Source organism: Moschus berezovskii, chromosome 3, assembly GCF_049115385.1.
Source record: "Moschus berezovskii isolate FMDL1 chromosome 3, NW_MosBer_1.0, whole genome shotgun sequence".
NCBI classification, from domain to species: Eukaryota; Metazoa; Chordata; class Mammalia; order Artiodactyla; family Moschidae; genus Moschus; species Moschus berezovskii.
The window spans coordinates 11389144-11413815 of NC_142462.1; the positions used below are offsets into that span (position 1 = coordinate 11389144).

Consider the following 24672-nt stretch of genomic DNA (forward strand, 5'->3'; position numbering starts at 1 on the left):
CCTTCCTATGCTTTCAAGCTGTTTCAGAGCCACCCCTCATGCGGACACACACACTTGCTGGTGTCCTTGGAAGGAAAAAGCCAGCAGTGGCACATGCCCCATGGTTCACGACAGAATGTCTCCCACGCAGAGTTTTCCCACACTCAGCAGCAAGGCAAGGAGCAACCAAGAGGCACGGGCTGAGGCCTGCGGAAATCACAAGACGTGGTCACAGCTGTCAGGGGAGGCAGCTGCAGGCTTACCCCTCAGGGCTTCCTGCAGCAGGACTGTCCTAACAGTGACCTGAGGAGCAGAGGACTTTTAGATGGGCTTGAGTGGAAGGCGGGAAGAAAGGACGGCTCTCAGGTGAGTGATTCTCTTGTATTGACTTCACAGCTATGGTGTCTGTTGAACCTCTCTCTCTCTAGCATCATCAAAGCAGAACATGCTGCCTTGTCTGAACTGAGTGAGACCTGAAATCTATTTCTGGTCCTGCCAACTGACTCCTGGGTGACCTCAGTCACTTCCTCTCACAGCCTCAGAGTTCCCCTCTCTGAAAAGGACTTAATATTCTTACAACTACATTGAGGTCCCCCCTCACCCAACTTAGAAGATGCTAACAAGCACAGCCTTTCATTGCTACACCCTCTGAGTCCACATGGATTGGATTTACCTGGGGGCAGGTAAAGTACAGGGAGAATATTCCTGGGTATTTTCACCCTGGTAAAGGTGCATCGAAAGGCAGTGTTTTCCTCCTTCCACTTGCCCTGGTTTCTTTCACAGATGTCTATCGAGGAGCTCTCTGGCTCCGTACAAAAATGGCGATAGAAGATCCTGGGAGAAAAGAAAATCTTAGAAGTGAACTTCAGCTTCAGAAAGAAACATCACGCAGACGACCTCTAAAGCATTGGTCCTGGCCTTGCTGGGCTCCAGCTGCAGCACTAGTGTGTAAACAAGAAACAAGAGGATAACATTAAGGTGTTTCAGGTCCTAACAGTTTCTGAATTGAGGTAAAAATATTTATTAATTTTATGTGTTAAGTGTGTATATTAAAACTTCTGTGATGACCATAAGAAAAAAAAAGCAAAGACAGGAATAAGGTATGTAACTGTCAAACTATTAGTAAAGAAAAAGCACTGAATTCAAAAGCAAACAAGAAAATAGTAAAGAAAAAACGAAAAATGATAGAAATAAATCACAATATGTCATTACTTGAAATAAATTTTAATTGGCTAAATTTTCCGGTTGTAATTAAACTAGATTTTGAGGGTGGACTTTAAAAATAAACCAAACTATAGGCTTTTAACAATAGACAGGAGACAGAGATTTCAGAAGGATTGAAAATGAAACTACGGGAAAAGATGCAGTAGCCAAAATAGAAATCAGAACAAGCAAACAAGCAAGAGCAGCTATATTCCCATCAAAACAGACTCTAAGGTGAAGGGAATTATGAGAGAATAAGAGTTGCTATATCGTTGTCAGAAACGGATAATAATTCTAAACTTGTAAACTGAGAAATAACCTCATGATATAGAAACACAATCGCACATATAGGACTAAAACAGAAAAATAGATGCCTTTACTATCATAGCTTTAAACAAGTAAAGTGGTGTACCACGTTCATGGATTGAATAATGCAATATTTTAAAGATGTCAATTTTCCAGATTGATTGAGGAGGTCAATTCAATCCCAACCAAATCTCTATCTGTTTAAAGCATTAAAAAAGATAAGCCTAAGATTTATGTGAAAGGGATTCAAAAGTTAAGAGTAGCTAAGAAAATCCTGATCCAAACTGTGAGACCATTTTCCTGATCAGCTAATAAGAATTATTAGGAATAATATAGTGACTAATATGATGTGGTCTTAGAAATAGACTCGTATATATGGGGAAACAATGTATGATGGAGCTAAAGTTGCAAATGATGGAGAAGGAAAGATTTTTCAGTAAGTCATAATCAGAATAATTTGTTGTCTACCGCAGGAATAAGAAAAAAAAGAAAGCTAACACTTTCCTCAATCCATTCTTTTAAAATCAAACCGTGCGTGTGTGAGTGATCTGTCACTTTAGTCGTGTCTGACTCTGTTCAGCCCTATGGACTGTAGCCCCCCAGGCCTCTCTGTCCATGGGGATTCTCTAGGCAAGAATACTGGAGTGGGCATATCCTCCTACAGGGGATCTTCCCGACCCAGGAATTGAATCCACATCTCTCATGTCTCCTGCATTGGCAGGCAGGGTCTTTACCATTAGTGCCAGGTGGGAAACCCCAAATCAAGCCATTAAAAGCCAAGTTATGAAGAATATTGAAACTTTTATTTCAGAAGACAATACAGAAAAATCTCCTTGTAATCTTAAGGTAAGGAAGTTTTGACACAAAAAACACATTTCAAAAAGGAAAATATTTAAAACCTCTATAAAAACAGTAAAAAGACAAGCTCCAAACTGAGGGATTTTTCTCACAAGTACGTATAAATACATATCACAGTTATTTCCAGAAGATATAAAGATGGTTTACTACATGTTTTCAAAATATGTAAATAAAATCAAAATTTTAAATTTGATAATAAAACAGTAACAAAATGACAAAAGGCTTGAATAGGTACTTATAAAAAAGAACATAAGTGACTGAACACATGAAAAGATGTTCAACCTCACTTCAGTTCAGTTCAGTTCAGTCGCTCAGTCGTGTCCGACTCTCCGCGACCCCATGAATCACAGCACGCCAGGCCTCCCTGTCCATCACCAACTCCCGGAGTTCACTCAAACTCATGTCCATAGAGTCGGTGATGCCATCCAGCCACTAGTAATTAGGTAAATGCAAATTAAAATCATATTACCATATTGGAAAATTAAAATATTCAAGAATATAAAGAATAGTGTCACTCTTTGTAAAAACAAAACTATAAGAAACAAGAATGTCCACTGGCTAATGAATATTTTTAAAAACGGTGGCACATGCTTATGAAGGGGTACTACATAGCAGTTAAAATGAAATAACTATACATTATACATCGATGTGAAAGAATGTCATGAACTTATTCTTTAATGGAAAAACAAGTCACAAAGAATATAAAAGGTATGTTTCTAGTCCTGTAAAGTCCAAAGACATAAAACTTAAATATATTATTTATAGATGTTGAGAAATAAGAATAATTTTCCAAAGAACATAAAGACCATAGGAGATGAGATGAGGAAGGAGCCCCTCAAAGTAACGATGCAGCTGGTTTTCCTAACTTGCCAAGTGAGTTCAGGACCATTAGTTGGCTATTCATGATACTTTAAGTATATTTATAATTTTGTGTCTACTCCATACTTATAGAAAAATTGAAAATGTTGTGAATAATTCCCAACTTCTAACATTCAGTTGTACTTCATTCTTCTTTAAAATGCATGATATTAGTAGTCTATAATATGGACACATCATTTTTGACTTATTCATTTCCCTACTGATGTACATTGAAGGATTTTTTTCCCCAAGTTTTGACAGCTTTCATAGAACCAAATCTAAAAAGGGATTCTTAAAATTGATATTTTTTTCCAGAAAAGGAAGTGTCTTTGTTTAAGAAAACAAACACACCCATACTTTCTAACTCCTTCACGTGGAAGACTTGACGCCTTGGACCTCGGAGAATTAGAGATTCCAGAGGTGGTGGAGGAGTGGAGAAGGGACTGAGTTTCCCTGTGAGGCTGAGGTGACCCTAGCTGAATCCCAGTCTCTAATCCTGGTCTGTTATCAAGACATCAAAGAATTTCTGCCTCCTTTCATTCCGTAACAGTGAGCATGATCCTTCATTTTACTAAAACTTCTTCAACCCGTTTGCTACCCAAATGCAAATTTCTTTTACGTGAAATTCTCTTACCTGCAAATTTAGTAGCTTTCTTTTTCTCCAAAAGTTTCAGGAGTGACGTTTTCAGAATGAGTGTTGGGGATAATTAGGAAACGCAGGAAACAGGAGTTGGATCTATAAAGAAGTGAGCAGAAGGCACAGGAGGTGTCAAGTCATCTTTGGGTCAGTCTTTGGAAGGAGTCCCTGGCCAGCCAACCCTAGGCAAACAATAGGCCTCCTGCCCCATGATGCTTAGGGAACATTTGTTGATCATTTACTTTGTTGACTATCTGAAAGGGAAAGGATAATTTATTTAGTTTAGAACTGTTAATAAATGAGTCCCTTTACTACAGATAACTCAGTTATTTCTTTAATAGGTTGTTGAAAAATGGCCCAAGATGCCATTTAAATAAAGATGTTACAGTATGTAATGGGTCACAGGAACCAAGAACACAATATCCAGGTAATTAAATAACAGTTAGGAATCAGATTTCCATTAGCCATGCCTGGAATTGGAGCATACTACTTTACGGCTTTCTATCAAGAAGACCTCTAAAATCCCAATTTAAAATGGATACATTTCAAGCTTGTGAATCAGAGCGGGTATCTGAGTAAGAGAATAAATTGGGCCAGAGACTTAGCCATTGTGCTCCTGTGCAAACCTGATTGCTCCTGCGATGTTATTAAAAATTCTGGGCTAATGTTCTGGAAAGAATGAATTTGCTATTATAGCAATCTTCCCGCATCATGGTGCCTCTGCCGTTAAAGCACAATCTCTGAATTTAGCATGTGCTTTAGGAAGGACATTAATTGAATTGAGAAGTATTTATTAGAGAGAAATAAATAGCTTTTAGCCAATTAATGCGCTCAATCAGACAGCCAAGAGAGAGGATGAGGAAGGTTTGCCCCAAGGTGTTGGGTTTTGTTGATTGGTGATATTCCAGGGGGTGTATGGATCACATTCATGAGCTGCATGCATTTAGAGGTGCGCAGGAAATGAAGTGTGGAAGAGAGTAATTGAGCCATTGTAAAATCAGATTAGAAAAATGTATCACCTTTGCCTCACCTCTCTTTTTTCCTCTCTCCTAAACATCTCACTTATATAATCCTCTATATTGACTGCTACAGCATCTATCCACAATATTAAGGAGCTGCTTGGAATTGTCAATGATGCTACTTGTTGCTTTTTGGACATCATCAGAGTACAGAGGATTATTTTTTGATTTTTCATCTAAAAAAGAAAAAAAATGATTTCATTTGGAAAGTTAGAAAATGTGTCAGATCTTCTCCTTATGGAAATTTCAACTAAACAAAGAGGATTCCCGTCTCCTCCAATGTCATTATAACTTTTTTCCGAAAGTGTTATTTCTGAACTTATTAGAATTGAGGAATAATTGATTTCTACTGGTATTTAAACAGGTATGTATTACATTGATATATTCATTTCTTGCCAATGTGTTCTTTCTAAGGCAAAGAAACTTTGCCCAAGGATAGTCTTCATTTAATTTCCCAAAAAAATGTGATTTTTCTCCCACAGGTAATAATCAACGTGTTGGCAATGACCATGAGTATGTTAACCTTGATTCCAGAACATTGAGTGTTTGAACCAGAAGGGACTTCAAGTGTCACTTGCTTATATCACTGTATCCCAGTGGCCTGTATGCTTGTGCCTTGTTGGAACCCATCAGCAGCATCTACAGGCACCATAGACACTCTGGGAGCAGTTTAAGTAAGTGCCCAGCCCTGTCCTGCTCCACAGAAAACCTTCATTTGTGAGGGAGGGCCCCAGATTATGAGAGTAATTAGAATTTTCTGCTCTCTAGCTCTGTCTGAAGAGTTTTTATGCATCACTGAATTCCTACCAAACTTTTGTGAGCAGACAATATTATCCCCATTTTGCAGATGAGTAAAACTGAGGCTCAGAGCAGCTGGTCAATTGGTGAAGTTAGGCTTGACTTGAACTCACATATATTTTTTATGAACATATTTTTCCTTTCTTCACTCTGTTTTCCCCTCATCCCCCCAGTCCAGCTGAAAGTCCTACCCTGGTCTCTGTACTTGTATACCTGGTGATGGGGACAGGCGCTCACTGAACCAGACACCCCACTTCTGCTTCTGTGCCTGCACCTGGGACGAAGCACCGTGATTAATAAGAGTGTGCGGTCCATAGCAAGAGTGCCTGAAATCCAGTCCTGGCTCTTCCTCTCCTGCTCTGTGTGTCCCTGACCAAATTACTTTGCCTCTCTGTGTCTCAGGTTCCCATCTGTAAAATGAAGATTATAAACTGCCTCTCCATAGGGCCGCTTCAAGGAGTAAACGAATTAGCATTTGCAAAGCATGTAAAAGCATGCCTAGCACATAGTCTGGCCCCAGCCAGTGTGGCTGTGATGATTAAACAGGCACATAAAGGGCTTAGGAGGGTACCTGGCACATGGCAGGTGCTTAACTAAACATGATATTCTATAAGAACATCATGTGTTCACTTCTGCACAGCTGTTCTTGTGCTTTCTCTGTCTTCCGAGACAGGTGTTTAATGCTGCTCTGTATGAAGGGAAGAGTATGTTTCAGAAAGCCCCTTTTGTGACACTCTGGATCTTTCCAGGATGGAGCTATTTAGATATGCAACCTGCCCTGTTCTCCCTACCTTGGTTTCATTAAGTCAAATTTGATCATCATAGCTATGTTAAGAGCTTTGAGGATCCTGAAACTTTTCTCTTTTATATTTATGTGGGTGTTCAATAAATGTTTATTGGATGAATAAGTAAAGATTGGGTCCTTAATTCAATATGGTGGCTAATTCCAGGTCTGGAGACTATCCAGACCCACAGTGGGCTCCTCTGTGGGTGTGCTGGCAGGAAGATCCAGCCGTCCAGAAGGTTGCCATCCTCAAAGTCCAACAGAGTTTGTGCTGGAGGAGAACTGGTGCTTTGCTTCAGAGAAAATGTCTGCGAAGTGGTGGATTCACCTCCCTCCCACTTCTTCCTGAACACACAAAATGGCCCACCCTTGAAAATGACCCGCCCCTGCCCTAACTGGCGGCTTGGGCCCTTGGGAGAGACGTGGGCCTAATGGTTCCCTTGGCTCCCATTTAAGAACTAAGGGCTGGGTAGAATACAATGAAATGACCCAAGTATACTGAGATAGCAGAAAAGCAACCCAGAACCAATTCTTCGGCTTCACCTTTTTAAAAAAATTTGGAAATCCTGGACTCTATAGGAAATAGCACAAGCGGACAGTGCTATTCAAGCCAAGTTCTATAAAGAATGTTGTGTTCCTGGTCTCCCTACTCTTGTTAGACTGTAGTTTTCTCTATTTCTGTGCCTGCAAAGTTATCATCTAAGTGTTGCAATGTGGCTGCACATGAAGTAAAACCTAGTTGGGGGTGCAGTCCACCCAACTGGGGTCACTATAGGTGTCAATCACATGCAGGAAACACTGTAACTCGTTTGCAGAGTGTCCACTTTGTTAGGGGTTGGGCGGCTCTCAGCTGGAAACAGTGGAATGTTTGGGTCCTGTTTTTGGTCAGCCTCTTGAATCATCAGGCCCACTTCCTTTGTGGGTGCTCCTCAGGGTGTCCCCTCCTCCCGGCACACTCTAGACAAGATGGCACATTTCCGGTGTAGTGTCTTTTGCCCTGACTGAAAAGGATGCTCGCTTTCTCTGCAAGTGATGGATACTCACATTTTCTGTACAGTCACACATTCCAAATGACTCTGGTTGTTGCTACATTTATGGAAGAATCTTTCCTCCCGTTCTAGAATGTTCTGGAAGTTTTGTGTGTTTGTTTTTTTGTGACTTGGGCATGAGTAGAGTGAACTGTGAACATATATGACACTTCTGGATTTAGTGGAAGGAGAACAGATCTTCCCAGAACGTGACTATTCCAGTGAGCAGACACCCCACCTCCATGGCCCACAGCTGCAGACCTGTGAGCTTTTTACTGTTTAACCATTTCACACTCACCAGTGGACCTGAAATGGCTCAGGCCAGGCTGGGAGAAATGAGTGAAATCAGAAAATGGTGGTGCAATTTGAGGGGTATGGATGGACTAGAAAGTCTCACATAGAGTAAAGTAAGTCAGAAAGAAAAACAATGTCATGTATTAATGCTTATATGTGGAATCTAGAAGCGTGGTACAGATGAACCTGTTTGCAGAACAGACATATCAAAAGTATGGACATGAAGCAGGAAAGGGATGGGGTGGGGCGAACTGGGACATTGGGTTGACATATGTACACTGATGTATATGTATACTATCATGTATAAAAGCGGCTTCCCAGGTGGCTCAGTGGTAAAGAATCTGCCTGCCAATACAGGAGATGCTGGCTCGGTCCCTTAGTCTGGAAGATCCCCTGGAAAAGGAAGTGCCAACCCACTGCAGTATTCTTGCCTGGGTAATCCTATGAACAGAGGAACCTGGGGGGCTACAGTCCATGGGGTTGCAGAGTTGGACCTGACTGAGCACATACACACACACACACGCACACTTATAAAATAGATAGTTAATGAGAACTTGCTATACAGCACAGTGAACTCTACTCAACGGTCGGTGGTGACCTAAAATCCGAAAGAGAAGGGATACTTGTATATGTATGGCTGATTCACAGCAGAAACTAACACAGCATTGTAAAGCAACTACACCCAACAAAAACTGATTTGAATGTGAAGGAACACAGAGGCTTGCCACGTGGCACAGGATCCAGAATGTGGCTAAGGGTCTCCCCTGATGAAACGAACTGGGAAAGCAGCACCTCTAAAGATAACCTGGAGTTTGCAGACACTGAGGCTGGCCATCGATGCACACACCTTGCTCCGCCTGAGAAGTGGGGTCTGAATGGCTCCACAGCTTGGGGAAGGTTCGCAGAGAGCAGAGGCAGTACAATGGAAATGCTTCTCTTACTTAACTCAGAGCTCACTTTTAGCACGCATGGGGCGGCCCAGCTCGTTATACATTTATTACGCCGTAATGCACTTGGCAACTCACACCAGATGCCCTTAGTTGTGTGTACAGGGCACTCATACCGTCTGGACCTCCCTCATCCCCTCGACAGCACCATTAAGTACAAAAGTAAATTATTAATAGTGCTGACTGAAATCAAAGCCCCACATGATGCAAATAAAGTTAACCAACATGAGCTGGGAAAACAGAAGTTTTCACAAAGTTGAGAAAAGTTTGTCCCTCCAAAAAATGTGACTTAAAATTTATCATTATGCATTGCAGCTTGGCACCCCATGTTACTGGGGCCAAGTTGTCCAGGCAGAGTGGAGCCTAGAGAATTTGTGTGGTTAAATAGTTTCAGTTCTATGAAGAAGGCTGTTTTCCTGGTCTCCCCACTCTTGATCATAATGATAGGGAAAAGCTTGAGTCAAGAACTTTAGGATTTGGTCAAATAAAACCAGTACCCTAGCCCACTTCTCAAGGAGTCCATATTTAGGGAGCCAGACGTCTTTCTGAGAATGAATGGCAGATGTGGGCATTCTCTGGAAGCAGTGATCAAGGAAATCCCCTTTTTCCACCTGTAGCAGGTGACCCTGGGTCACCATGAAGAATGTGGGATGTGATCGGGGCCGTCATGAAACCCCCAGAGCTGCTCAGATGCAGCCGCTGCTTGCAGTTTTGAAGTCAGTCTGCGGCCTAGCTCGTGTCCAGGAGGCCTGGAGGCCTGGACCACCTAAAAGTGTGAATTTAAAGTCTTTGCAATACGGAGAGTCAGGAAATTTCTTCTTGAGTAAAGACTCACCAACTATAACTTGGCTCTGTGCATTGGGCCGGAAGGAGACCGAGTAGGGCCTTTCCTGGACTTTCCTGGCTGTTGCAGGGGATGGACTGGGAGGTATCTGGTCACTGCCCCGTGTCCTTGTCAGCACAGAGAAATGTCTGCCACTGGAAAAAACAGGCACCAAGGTCTGGGAGTTAAAGAAAAAAAGGAGGATGGAAGTCACCCTGCTCATGGTCCAGCCACTCCTTCAGAGCTGCAGGCCACCCAAGTATCTTTTTTTTTTCCCTTTTGGACAAACTGAGTGGCTTTTGGGATCTTAGTTCCCCAACATGGGATTGAACCTGGGCCCTCAGAAGTGACAGCACAAAGTCCTAAACACTGGACAGCCGGGGAATTCCCTAACTCTATCATCTTTTAATTTCTTTCTTTCCTGATTTATTTTTCAGGCATCTTTGTCATAAGACACTGGGATGGTTCATTCCAGTTCAAATTGGGTTTCTGTCACTGGCAACTGGGAGACTCCTGAGAAACATGATAAAAGAAAGAAAAAAGCAAACATGCAAAAGCAACATGAATAAACAAATCTAAGTTATTTTGGAAAAACTAACTATATAGAAAAATCCAAGAAATGTATACAGAGGTAAAGTTGGCATAATTCCAAAGTTTTGAGATCCAATATAAGAAATGAAGAGAGTAAATAAGAGATATGGAGCACAAAAAAGAAAATTTCTCTCAAGAAAGCACAGAAGAGAAGTAAAATGAAAAGGAAAACCAAGTAGGCAATACTTTCAATAAATATGATAGAGATTTAGTATGAATTCTCATAAAATGGGTAAGAAAAAATTAGGGGTTCAATAGAAAGTTGGGCAAACCTAATGAACAGATAATTCACCCTAGTTGTTTATACATTATCCAGTTTGAAACTTGAAAAAAATCCCAGAGATACAAATTAATATCCTGTGGTCACCATGTAGCATCATGTAAAAGGGTCAATAATGATAAACATTATGCCGATGTTGGCACATTTATGGCTTTTTGATGACAGGATATGTTAACACACTCTTTTAGAAAGCAATGAAGTTTTCTCATCAAGCTTCCTAAAGCTGTTCATACTCCTCACCCAGGTTGCCCTAGTCATCAAAATATGTCATGGGATAAGAAATTCACAGGCAGCAAGGGCTATAGGAGGATACTTTGATCACCAAGAATGAAAATCCAGCTGCAGCAAACTTTAACAAACACAAGACCTTATTTCCCAGGGTACAAACAGCTTTGTAGTTTCCTGGATGGAAGACGGCCCTTGGGTCTGGCTATCTGCCTCCCTTTTCTATTGCTGTATAATAAATCACTATACAATTTGAGTCATACAACTATTCCCTTTTGAGGAGACACAGTTTTGTGGGTCAGAAGTCTGGCCACAGCATGACTGGGTTCTCTGCTCAGCATCTTCTGAGGCTAAACTCAAGGTGTTTTCAGTTGGACTGAGTTCTTGCCTGGGGTCTCTGGGGAGGATGTGCTTCAGATTGTCCGGGTTACAGGCAAAGTCACCGCTTACGGTTGGAAGCCTGAGGTTCCCCTTTCCTCCCTGGCTGTCCGCAGGCGACTGTTATCGCATCTCTCTGCTGCCCATGGCCCTCACCACATAGTCCCTTCCCTTCTCAAAGCCAACAGTGGAAAATCTCCCTAAAGTCAGACCTCCCTCACACTCTGAGTCACTTGCTTCCTGTCTCCGGCTTCTAGAGCCAGATTGAAAGGGACCACATCCAACCAGACAGTAACGCTTGATTAACTCAGGGCCAACTGATCGTTAATCCTAATAACATCTCCAAAACCCCTTTTGCCTTTGTGCTGCTGCTGCTGCTGCTAAGTCACTTAGTCGTGTCCGACTCTGTGCGACCCCATGGACGGCAGCCCACCAGGCTCCCCCGTCCCTGGGATTCTCCAGGCAAGAATACTGGAGCGGGTTGCCATTTCCTTCTCCAATGCATGAAAGGGAAAAGTGAAAGTGAAGTCGCTCAGTCCTGTCCGACTCTCCGTGACCCCATGGACTGCAGCCCACACGACATAATTATGGGGATGAGTATCTTATCCACAAATTCTACCCACACTCAAGGGAAGGAAGTCATATAAGAGGAGTGGCCTTTGGGGGTCATCTTAAAATTCCTTCCCCCTACGTCATTCTCCATCTCCCACTTGGGAGAGATGCCTAGACTGTCTATCCAGGGGTGGAGTGGGATGCAGGTGCCAAAGTCACCTTCTCCCAGCTACCCAGCCTCACTCAAGAGAGGGTCTCCTCTTCCAGGTGTCCACAGACTCATCCTGCTAAGGACTCTGAGATGGGGCCAAGAAGATGTGAAACTAACAGTCAACCTCATGGCTTATTCAAAATGTAAGTTAAACAACGCTGAGATATAGTTTGTGTGTGTGCGCACGCTCAGTCGTGTGCTCTTTGTGACCCCATGAGCTCTAGCCCACCAGGCTTCTCTGCCAGTGGAATTTTCCCAGCAAGAATACTGGAGCGGGTTGCCGTTTCCTAGTCCTGGACATCTTCCCAACAGAGGGTCAAACCTGCGTCTCTTGCATCTCCTGCATTGGTAGGTGGATTCCTCATCACTGCACCATGTGGGAAGCCTGCAATCTGATTTCGTACCTATTAAGCCAACAGCATTTTTGAAATTTAAGAATACCTGAAACTTTTATCTAAACAATGTATGAAGTGTATCAGCTCAAATAAGAAGTCAACAGGTGACACAGAAAGAGGAAGACCCAGAAGATCAGCAAGGGAATCAAAGTGCCTCCCTGCCCATGGTCGGTCTACTATGCTGTCAGCCTTGGAATTCTCAAGCTGGCTCCTGCCCAGTAAACTCCACCCTCAGGTCTAGAGCTAATGTCTGCATCATGCCATTCAGAGGAAGAGAGAAGGCTAGCCTTTGAAGCTCTTGCGGACTACAAAGTTCTTCTGTCCAGAGGCCCCAGGAAAGATTCTCAGCTCTGATTGGATCATGTGCCTGTTCTGTAACTGATGACCGTGGTTAGTGGTGTCAGCCATTCAGGGCCTGTTTCTGCACTGACCGTGGGATCCGAGCCACCACTCATCAGCTCCAAAGAGGTTGCCTGCTGCGAGGAGCTGAGGCAGCCCAGGAGGTGGGCACCGTACAGGAAACCAGCATGGTCTGCAGGACAGAAAGGCATTCCCCAAAGTGACTTAGACTCTAGCAGAGCCCAGGACACCTTGAGCAGGTCCCCTGGGGGCAGGATGGCCAGTGATAGCTAGTGAGGACCCTTGGAGGACACAAGCCATGGGTAACAGCCTCCACATGAGCAGAAGCCTTCCACAGACCAGCCTGTGCCTGCCTTGTCTCCTCCAGCCCTGACTGTTCCCGTGGAGTCCATGCTCCTTCCCATGTCTCAGATGAGGACACGGAGCCTGACCCCTATCTTTCTGGACATCAGCGAAACGGCAGCTGCCTGTCATGGCTCCCTAGTCTCCCTGCACGTGTGAGGCGCTGCTTGCAAAGCCTGAAGCCACACTTGCCTCACAAGGCAGCCCTCGTAACTGTCTTTCCAGTAGGTGGGAATTTCACTTCCTTATTTCCAGGCATAAATAATTACAGATGCAAAATCACAGCCTTATTTTAGACACAAGCGTTGAGAATGTAGCTTTCAAATCCTGGGCATTACCTTCCCTCCTTGAGCAGGAGGTGGCCTGACCCCTCTTGCAGGCCGCCGAGGCGCTTCCCTGTGTGGAAAGAACCCAAGCTGGAAGAGAAGGGGCAGGTGGGTCTGTCTCTGCCAAACCCACTCTACTCCTTAAGGAGAGCATCACCTAAAGCCATAGACTGCATGGGGGCCCCCAAGAGCCAGTGCTCTGTCCACTGCCTTGTGTCTGGGGTGACCAGGTGCCCTGGGCCCCGCTGGGTGGGCAGGGCAGACTACATAATGGGTGGGCCCCGTGCAAACTGAAACCATGCACTCCTTGTGCAAGAAATAAAGACATGTTTTCCTCCTTTTGTGGTCTCTCTCTGAACTCGCTGTAGCGGCTTTCATTTGCTATTTGATGTCATCTCCCTCCAGCATGGGTATATTCACGGGGTAACTGCACTTGGCCCAGCTCTCAGGCCCCCACCCCCTACTGTGTGCGCCTGACCTTTCCCGGGTCCCCAGGTCCCCACGCCCAGGCCCAAGTCCCAGCTCAGGGTGGAGGGTGGGTGCTGGGCGGGGTGTTGGGGCAGGTGGCAGGGCACCCACGGGTGGGTGGGGAGGCAGCTGGGAGGGGGCCTGCGGTAAGCTCGGCTCCCCCAGCACACGCTCCATTGCTCCCTCCGCTCCACATACACAACACAAAGTCAAGGTAAAAAGACCAACAATACCAGAGCACAGCCGAGGAGCAGCCATTGTGGGGCTTCCTGCACCCGGGCCCTGAACGGCCACACTGTTTGCAGACCCAGGGAGCTGGCCCAGCTGCCAGGCTACATGGGCGGGCAGGGAAACAGAAAACCATCAACACATTGGATTTCTCAATGTACATGGCTTTATCAATCTCTTCCTTAGGGGTCATGTGACCTTGGGAGACCAGCCTGGCCTTTCTGGGCCTCAGCTGTCTCTTCTGCAGGTGGAAGCCAATCCCAGGGCACAGTGGGGGTGGAGGGGCTGTCGAGGGCAGAGGCCTCTACCCTGTGGGGTGCCACCTCTGAGGGGTGGGAGTGACTGGCTCTGGGAGTGTGGCCCGAGGGCTCCTGGCCCCCCACGTCTGGGCTTCAGAGACCAAGGGCTGAGGAGCTCAGAGCCCAGGGCCGTGGCAGCCTGTGGGGGCCCCGGGAGCTGGAGGAGAAGCAGGAGGAAGTTCACGGCAGCATCCTGCGATGCAGGCCCTGGGCTGAGTCCCAGACGACAAGCAGATGAAGCAGGCAGGTGCAAGAGGGAAGAGGGGCCCTCTGGGCAGAAGCGGGGGCAGCAGCCTGCAGCTGTGGCTCCAAGTCAGAGACCTCCCCCTCATTCAACCGTGGTCCATCCCTGCTTCCAAAGTGACAGCTAAACACATATCCCTGCTTGCTTAGCACCCTTGCTGTGTGGTCCGGGTGTGACCCTACCACAGGAAGCAGGGCCCTCCTTGTGGCAGTCCAGGAGACGGTGTTCTAGCCCAAGGCCATGGGGCAGTGGGGAGGCTGGAGTCCCAACCACCGGGGCTCAGAGCACGCTGTCCTCTCCTGTCCCAGCTCCGAAATGTGAAAAGGGAGCAGATGGTGTGCGTGTTTCACAGAGCACGGAAAACGGGGGATCTTGGCGCCCACAGGAGCCTGTGGTTTCTGAAATGGGGTGGCCAGCTTCCTGCAGCTGCAAGGCATGTTGGGGAGGAGATGCGATCGCTCTGGGCCCCACCTTACCCTGAGTTCTCCGGCGGTTTGGCTTGGGCCGGCCTGGCCTGCTGCTCTCTCCCAGCCCAGAGCCCAGGGAATCCAACTGCTGCCAGGAAAGCCAAGGGTGGACAGGCCCCATCCATCAGCTCAGAAAGTGAAAGCAAGGCAGAACTCTATCTCAGGCAAGGCCCCCCTGGGAGAGATGGGAAGAGATTCATTTTATTTTGTGCATGGAGACAGTGATTTTAATGTTATGTAAATGCAGCATTTGATTCTTAATCTCTCCTGAAATGTACGTGTCAGGGCTCTGGTGTAATTCAGGTTGCCGATGATAGAAAACAAGTTGTGTTTTTGTACAGGGAAGGCTTGCAGTGAGCCACTTCTTAATTTTTCTTTGTTGTTGTTACAATTTTAAACAGGACAAGCTGAGGCAGTAGAGCCGGGGGTGGGGGGTTGAGTACGGCAGCAAGAGTCTGGGGAAAAGGGCTTGACAAGTGCCCAGGCAGGGAAGGCAGCAACCAGGTACAAGGGGGGACCTCTCCCAAGGCAGGGACTTGGAACAAACACTCCTCATGGCGAGATGCAAAGTGAAATACTGCTGGTCAAAAGCACCTCTTGGGACTGCCATGACGGGACGTTAGGAGGATGGGCAGAGGCATCTGTTTCTCTAGGAAGATGCTCTGATGGTCTTCCCTGCAAAATCCTTCTCATGATGGAGGAGGTTTACCACAGCCAGCAAAGGATGACCGGAAATTCACAGTGTGGGTCTGTGTACATCACAGTGGGTGCGACGGGTGGGTCCGTCGGAGGAGGAGATGCCGGGGTGAAGGGAGGCAGTGCACCCCACCCCTCATGCAGAGCTGGCCAACAGTGCATGTGCCTCTTCCTCAGAGCAGCAGTTGGAACACCTGTCAGATGAGTGTGACCCACACCTTCAGAGGTAGCATTGTCTGGGAGACCAGAGATCACAGTGCTTGGGTCTTCAAGGTTACATGATGATTTTCCCAGTGCTAAACCAGAACTCCCCCATGGTAGAGAATCCATCTGCCAATGCAAGATCCCTGGGTTGGGAAGATCCCCTGGAGAAGGAAATGGCTACCCACTCTAGTATTCTTGAGAATCCCATGGACAGAGGAGCCTGGTGGGCTACAGTCCATGGGGTCACAAAGAGTCGGACATGACTGAGAGACTAAACTACAACAAACCCAAACTCCAGAAGTTGGCCATATTCCCTGCTCCCCAAAGACCCACAAAGACTCTGACCTGGCAGGATGATTCCTTCTCCACCAGGGACTTGGAGAAGTTATCTTTGGCAATCTTTTTTTTTTTTTTTTTGGCTGTACCATATGGCTTGTGGCATCTTAGTTCCCCAACAGTGGATTGAACCAGTGCCTTCAGGAGTGAAAGTACAGAATCCTAACTACTGGACCACCAGGGAAGTCCCTATTGGCAAATATTTAATCAGAGATTTATTAATAAATTTTCTGCTTATGCAAATACACCCCTTTGAAGTTCGGGGCCAAGGAAGGCTATTTTCCTGAATAAGCAGCAAGAATCATCCCAATCAAACAGTGGGATCCACAGTTTTCCTTCTCTGTCGTGACCAGACAAGGCAGTTTGGAGGGAAATCTGTTACTTCATTCCTTTCTATGTTCCTGTGTCTTTGCTCTCTCATCCAAGAATTTTCAGCATAGGTTTTGGCCTACCGTGCTCGCTCCTTTCTGTATAATGCTCTTTGATTTCCCTCTTCATGTATCTGGTAGCTTTGTTTAACTTTGAGTCAACTTTGAAGCTATTTTGAAATCAGAAGTGTTTCTATGTAACTGAACTCGAAAACTAATCAAATGTGTTCTGATAGAAAACTACGAGGATCCTGTCCCTTTGGCACCTTCCCCAACTTCACAGACATACCGCTGTTCAAGGTAAATGTGACTATCTTTCCCAAGGTACCCGGCTCAGCAACTAAGTTCTGTGGCATTGTCAGCAATTCCAACCTCGGAAATTCCACAAGGCACGAAAGAAAGTTTTGCCCTTAAAAGAAAGAGGCCTCAAGCCACAGATGAGTCATGGGCTACCTCCGCCTCCTACTAGGCTTCTTCACAAAGCCTAAGACTTCCTCTTTCCTCCATCCGGAAGCACTCACCTCTTCTTCCGCCGCCTCCCAATCCTGCAGAATCCTGACTCTGAAATCAGCCTGGAACCCACAGACAGCGCAGAACCTGCACGGCTTCCTCCACAGCGGTTCCCTTTAGGATGGACAGGTTGGATCTCCTTGCAGTCCAAGGGATGCTCAAGAGTCTTCTCTAACACCACAGTTCAAAAGCATCAATTCTTCAGCACTCAGCTTTCTTCATAGTCCAACTCTCACATTCATAAATAATGTGGAAGGATGTTAAAAGTTCCCTGTTCTAAGACAGAACGAGATTCAATCTGCAGACTTTGCTGTTGAAGACTCCTTTTATCTGGCATTTATCTGTTTCCAGCGCTTGTCTCCCTGGAGGCAAACTCTACCCCGTCTTGACATTTCAGCTTCTATTTCCCCAGCCGTGAGATCTGGGTCAAAGCCCTTTCTCCCACCCTTCTTCCTTCTGCCACTGGAATGCATCCCCATTTGGAAAAAGACACAGTCTTTGGGGAGTCAGATAGGTTTGGATTAAAACTGTGCCTTCACTGTTTACTATAGCTTGCCTTATTTTTTCTTTTTCATAGAATGTTATTGAATGAGATGAACTAAAACATGCATTAAGAAGATGGCAATTTGTTAGTTGACTTACTTCACCTTGCATTTACTGTAGCCCTTCCTTTGTGGGCTGTTCCAGTCTTAGCATCCTCCAAACATGACCCTGGGCTTCCCTGGTGGCTCAGCTGGTAAGGAATCCGCCTGCAATGCAGGGGACCTGGGTTCAATCCCTGGGTTGGGAAGATCCCCTGGAGAAGGAAACAGCCACCCACTCCAGTATTCTGGCCTGGAGAATCCCATGGACTGTACATCCATGGGGTCACAGAGTTGGACACGACTGAGCGACTTTCAAACACACTCAAACGTAACCCCAGTCCTCTGAGATCATTCCTTGGATGAATTTTCTCCGGTATTTGCTATATGCACACTTTGCATAGAGTGTAAACTTACCTGACATTGTTGTCTAACCCTCTGCATCTGTATTAGCACTTCTCAGCTAAATATTATTCTCATTAAGTGCAGTGGACTTGTCTTATATTTATTTTCTCTCCAGAACGTACTCAGTAAATGTTTAAGGCCTCTGTCCATTCATTCCCTCCTTCGGTATTGATTGAACTCTTGCTGTGTGGAAGATCAGATGCCAAGCCCTATAGTGGAGGATGCGTAGGTAAAAAAAAAAAAAAAGAAGCATGGAGATTTGTTCTTAGGGTACTTACGTTCAAGGGGCTTTAATTGACAGAAAGAGCAGAATTATAGAATTTTTCTGTGCCTTCTCTGTGTAGGAATATTACCAATGCTAATGATGCGATGGTGAACTCAATATACTTGGCTTGTGTCTTACATATTTATACACAGATTGTAAGAGAGAAATGGCACCAAACGGAGAGCAGTTCTAATTTTAGGGGCACATAGAATATGGGGAAATGAGGAGGATGAAGATGAACAATGTTGCCTGTGAAATTTTCCAATCAAAGACATCAGATTTGTCATTCTGAAATATTCTGATCTGGCAGTTATGTGGTGATTTTTGCAGTTGAACACACACCATCTGTGCTGAGCACCCTCCGCCCTTTGATGTTGATTGTTGTCCTCCCTAATTTCCCTTCCTGTTTGTTCAACTTTGGGCAGGTTTGCAGCTATTAAGCGAGGATCAGATCCACTGATGCCTCTTTGGCTCACTCGCCTGATCTAAGAAAGACAGGAGACAGACGGAGAAACTCTTCTCCCTTTTCCTCTCGTTCTGCTTTTGAATCATTGCATTGCAGCCAGAGATAATCACAGCTATTGTTAGAAATGTCCAGATGAAAATGTTGACTGAGAGGCAAAGTTGATCAAGCCAGTTCCAGGGATGTTTCTGAAGCCTGGAGATTATCCCACAGAGGAGTGCCCTGAGGGCGCCTCCCCTCTGATGAACACACACTCCTCCACCCGCCCTTCCTACGCTGGGATGCAGGCCCCCAGCAGAATTCCCCATGCACGGGGGTTGCCAATGCACTTGGCAGATTACATAACCAATCTTAGCTTGGGCAATTGCCTTATGAGCACAAGTCCCCCTATGGAAAGTGGTGGAAAAAGAGGAAAGATATGGGCATTTGCAGTACTTGAGAAGTGCCAAGAACTGTGCCTTGGTTTATTGATAATCCCCATGGCAATCTTGTGACATGGCCATCACTGTTTATATTTTTTACATGAGGAATTTGAGACTCAGAGAGTGGGCAGTCTGGGCTGCCTGCTGCACCAGATTACCAGCAGCAGGGCATCAACTACTTTTGTTCAGAATCTGGTGAGTACCAAGGTGGCTGTGGGGGAGGCTTTGTCGGGGTGGTCCCTGAACACTTCCTTCTGCTTCTCTCCACTCTACCCCTGGGCAGAAGCTGCCGGACACCACAGTGGCTTTTCTTTTTCCTTTTTTCAAAGAATTTCTGGACTGTTCAAAGTCAGGAAGTTCTGGAAATCAGGCAACAAAACTTAATCTCATGAGATTTCCTACCGAAATAGGCACTGAAAGTTCAACGTTTCCAGATAAGCGTGCAGCTTCTTGATGCTTATCTAACCTAAAAGTTTAAATATTCTGAGGTTCACCAGATTCCAAAACAGAATCACAAATGTCTCTTTTTTGGAGAATTTTTTCAAGTCCTGATGATGCTGTGGTTTAGGAGGAGGGTGGGGAGTACCCTATTTTTATACTGTTTTCCAGGAAAGAATATTGTCCAGATGAATCTATTAAGGACTAAAGAAAATCCAAAGAGTAAAAGATTGACTTAGCAACAGAACAGGGTGTCCTAGATATCTGTACACCCAAAGATACAGATCTCTCCACACGGAAGCCTGCCGAGAAACGAGGGCCGCATATAGTCACACAGCACATGGAGAGAGACAGCTCATGCGTGCCTGTAAAGCACAATGATTGATTCACAAAGGTGTGTATATTTCTGGAAAAAAATGATAAGGCCAAAGTCAATGAAAGATGATGAAAAGTTCCGCCATCATTTGGATGATGCTTAACCCTTTTCAGAGCATTTGGGATAACCATTATCCCACATTATCTTCTTTGATCGTCTTCCTAATTGACCACTGAGATAGGCAGAAGCTTTATGACCATGGCACAACTGGGAAACCTGGAGGCTCAGTCATGTTAAGTGACAGCTAAGAAGACCTTCTGGAAGTGACCCATTGCTAGAATCCAGGCTTATGGTTCCCTAACAGGAGGTCTTGATCTCCATGTACTAATACTGAAAAAGAAGTTCTAAGAACAAGGTTCTTTGTATTTTGTCTCTCAAGGAGACATTTGTCCAGGTGCAGACACCGGAGCAAAGGGTCCCAGGTCCCAGGATGCAACCTGTCTCATTTTCATGGAAAAAGGTTGAGCTTTGGAGCTACAAAGCTCTTCCATTTCTGTTTTAGCCTCTTTCTATTTATGGAATCTTGGGCAGGTAACTGAACTTGTCTGAACCTCAGCTTCAGTATTCGTGAAATGAAGGGTCTTGTGAAGATGACCTGAAATAATGTACATGTATTAAGCAGTTACTATTAATACATGTTTGATGGCATCTTTAGTTCTTTCCCTCTAGGATTTACCAAAACTAAGTAATCACATTTCTAGAAACTGTTACTACTGGTAAGCCAGCTGCTTCTCCTTTCTCATCCTAGGAACTCTACAGGCTGTCCCACATCTCAACTCCGTTATCTCATGCTTTCACTAATTGGGGTATAGAACTGAGACGATGCGATCTGTCCTCAGCGGGGCTCACTGGTTACAGTGACTTTCCTTCCTTCCTTCCCTTTCTTCCTTTCTTTCTTTTTAACTCTATCATCCATACAGAGATGTGCAAGCTGTGGCCATGGACAAAATTTGGTCCACTGCTTATTCATACTCTATTCCTAGCCAAGAGTGTTTTCTGCATTTTGAAAATCGCTGTCTATGACGGCTTTCATGCTACAACTGCAGAGCTGAGTATCTGCTCCACAGATTCTAAAGCTTAAAAAACTTAAGCTATTTTTAAAAATATGTATTTTACTTGATTGATCATTGCTTTACAATATTGGCTTGATTTCTGTCACACGTCAACATGAATTAACCATAAGTGTACATTTGTTCCCTTGCTCACGAGTCTCCCTCCCACCTTCAGCCCATTCCCAGCCCTCTAGGTTATCACAGACAAATATTGCACATTCACACATGTGTATGGACTCTAGAAGGATGCCACTGACGAGCCTGTTTGCAGAGCAGCAGTGGAGACAGAGGCATAGAGAACAGTCTCATGCGCAAGGGTGGGGAGAAGAGCAGGAGGGTGAGATGAATGGCGCGTGTGGCGGAGAGGCATGTACCTTCACACAAGGAGCAAACAGGTGGCAAGGGGAAACCTGAGCTGTTTTATCCTCTGGCCCGATCTCTTTTCTGTATTCCATTCTAGGTTGTGGGACACCGCCTGATGCCCATTGAGGCCTGTGTCTGTGCTCTGCCTTGTTTGAGGGTTAGTTTGCTTTTCTTTTCTATTTTCTAAAGCTGGAAGCTTGGAGTACTGATCTGAGACATTCTTCTCCCATAGATGTTGAAGATGTGAATTTCCCTGTTAGCACTGGTTGAACTGCATTCATAAATTTTGATATCAGTGTCTTAATTTCAATTCAATTTATAATATCTTAAAATTTCCCTTGTAATTTTTTTTCTTTAACCCACATGTTATTTAAAAGTGTGTTAAGTTCCAGATATTTTGGTTTTTCCAGATTTCTTTCTGTTGTGTATCTCTCATGAAAATCAACTGTGGTCAAAACATATTTTATATAATTTCAGTGTTGTAAATGTATTGAGGCTGCTTTATGGTCCAGGATATAGTTTGTTCTGGAGAATATTTCATGTGTCCTTGAAAAATACACATACTTTACAGCCCATGAGTGGAATGTTCTACAACTGTCAGGTAGAGTTGGTGGAGAGTCTTATCCAAATCTTTTATTCTGGCTTATTTTATGACTAATTATCTTATCAATTATTGAAAGGAGTTTGTTGAAATTTACAATTATTATTGATGAATTTCCTTTCAATTCTGTCAGCTTAGCTTCATGTATTCTTTGGCTCTGTTATTAAGTCCATATACATTTATAATTGTTATATCTTCCTGATATGTTTTCATTATGAAATCTCTCTTCTTGCTCCTAACAGTATACTTTTCTCTAATAGTGTATATTATCTGCTATTAGTATCCTATTAATTCTGTCTCATGGTTATTGCTATAAATCTTTTCTTATCCTTTTGCTTCTAACCTATTTGTGTCTTTGAATCTAAAGTGCATTTTTCTGTAGACAGCATGTAACTGAGTCTACTTTTATATTGTCTAACAATGTATACCTTTTGAATGGCATTTTTCATTTACATTTAATGTAATTGTTGATATGAATGGATATATGGTTGTTGGTTTTAAAAAATCTGCTTTCTACTTGTCTCATGCCTTTTATTGTTCTTCTATTGCCTTCCTTTTTGTTAGATAAATATTTTTTATTAAATTATTGTAATTTATTATTTTCACTATATTTTAAAATTTTATTTTCTTAGTAGTTACAGTAGGGATTACAGTATACATCTTATCACAGTTTCAGTTCAGTTCAGTTCAGTTCAGAAGCTCAGTCGTGTCCGACTCTTTGTGACCCCATGAATCACAGCACGCCAGGCCTCCCTGTCCATCACCAACTCCCGAGTTCACTCAAACTCATGTCCACAGAGTCGGTGATGCCATCCAGCCATCTCATTCTCTGTCGTCCCCATCTCCTCCCGCCCCGAATTCTTCCTAGCATCAGACTCTTTTCCAGTTTACTTCATATTAAATACCAATATACCATCTTTGACTCACCCTTCCTTTGAGCTATTATTGTCATGTAGATTATGTCTTCCAGGTTATTAATTTAAACATACAGTATTGTATTATAAATTATTGCTTTACACTACCTTATGTATTTTAAAGATGTCAAGAAAAAATTATTAAAAAATAAAGTTTTGCATTTACAATAATACATATGTACTTTTTCCAGTGTTCAATATTTCATCCCTGGATTTAAGTTACCTTTAGGAGCTACTTCCTTTTAGCTGGGAAAACTTCTTTTAGTGGTTCTTGAAAAGCCGATCTGCTGCCAACACATTTTCTAAGTCTTTTTCTAGCTGGAAATATTTTTATTTCTCTTTCATTTTTGAGGAGTAGTTTTCTGAATGTATAATTCTTGGTTGACATTTTTCCTTTAGCACTCTAAATATGTCTTTTCAATGCCTTGTGGCCTTCCTTATTTCCGATGAGAAGACGGCATTAATTGTATTATTTCTCTCTTGCCATAATGATTCCTTTTTCTCTTGATGTTTTCATGATTTTTTCTTCATCTTTGTCTTTTAAAAAATTAACTAGATGTGTCTAGGTGTGCATCTCTTAGTGTTTACCCAACTTGGGTTTATTAAGCTTCTTAGATTTGTTAATAAATATTTTTAGAAGTTTCCAGCCTTTTTTTAAAAAAAAAGTTTATATTCCCTCTCTCTTATTCTTGTAGGACTCTTAATCCCCATGGATTGATATATTTGCTATTATAACATGTGTTTATGAGTCTTTGTTCATTTTTATTCAACCTTTTATCTTTGTTAATACTGAATCATTCATATTACTCTGTCTTGAAGGTTACTAAATATTTCCTCTGCCATCTTAAATTTGCTGTTGCAGAGAGGTAAAAATTTTAAGTTATTAATAACTTCTGATAATAATTCAGACCAAAATTTCTATTTGGTCCTTTTAAAAAATAATATATATCTCTTTACATATATTTCTACCAATATCTTGAAAGCAGAGTTTAGGCCTGATTGAATTTTATAGCCAATTAAATATCCAGTCATTTGCATCAAGACCAATGACCAAAAATCAATAGGAATACTATATAGTAAAATCAAAATAATAGGAAATCCAGGAGTTGGAGTCATCAGATATTGATTTTAACTCTAATTAATACACTCAAGGAATTAAATAACAAGCAGGAGAATAACAGAGAACTAGGAAATAAGGAATCAAGGAAAGAATCTTAAATGTAAAATATAATAATTGAAACTATTGAGATACTTTAATAGCAAATAGGCAAATGTGAAGTGACAATTAGCTGGAAGAAAGCAGCCAGGTGAAAAGTGGGTAGAAAATATAGACGAAACTTTGGAGACATTTGAGACATGATGAAAAGGTCACACATATATGTAATTAGATTTCCAGGAGAGGAGAAACACTGGAGCAAAAGCATTATTTAAAGAGATGATGGTCAAGAATTTTCAAATGTTATAAAAGGCATCAGTCCTGAGATTCAAGGAGCCACTCAAAACCAAAATAATGTGAATACAAAGAAAACCAAATTCAAGCACGTCACAGGCAGCCCACTGAGACCCAAAGTCTTAGGAGTAGTTAGAGGGAAAACAAAAAGATCTAAATTCAAAGTTGCCTGGAACCTCTGGCTAGGGGAAGGCAGTCTCAGATGAGTGGGAACAAATACGTTTTCAGGGCCAGTCAAGGGTCTTGATCCCACGGGCTAAAGAACCCTTTCCCCCACCTTGAGACTACTGGTTTTGTGGCTGGAGGGAACTCTCCTTGTGCCCTCTGG

The 24672-nt window shown here is 43.6% G+C and overlaps 1 long non-coding RNA gene across 1 annotated transcript; it reads left to right on the plus strand.

Moving 5' to 3' along the window:
- Positions 1-287: 287 nt before the first annotated feature.
- On the plus strand, positions 288-6524 carry LOC148778282 (uncharacterized). Its single transcript, XR_016036315.1, has 3 exons — positions 288-345; positions 763-989; positions 4934-6524. It is a non-coding gene; the product is annotated as an uncharacterized LOC148778282 (long non-coding RNA).
- Positions 6525-24672: the final 18148 nt, after the last annotated feature.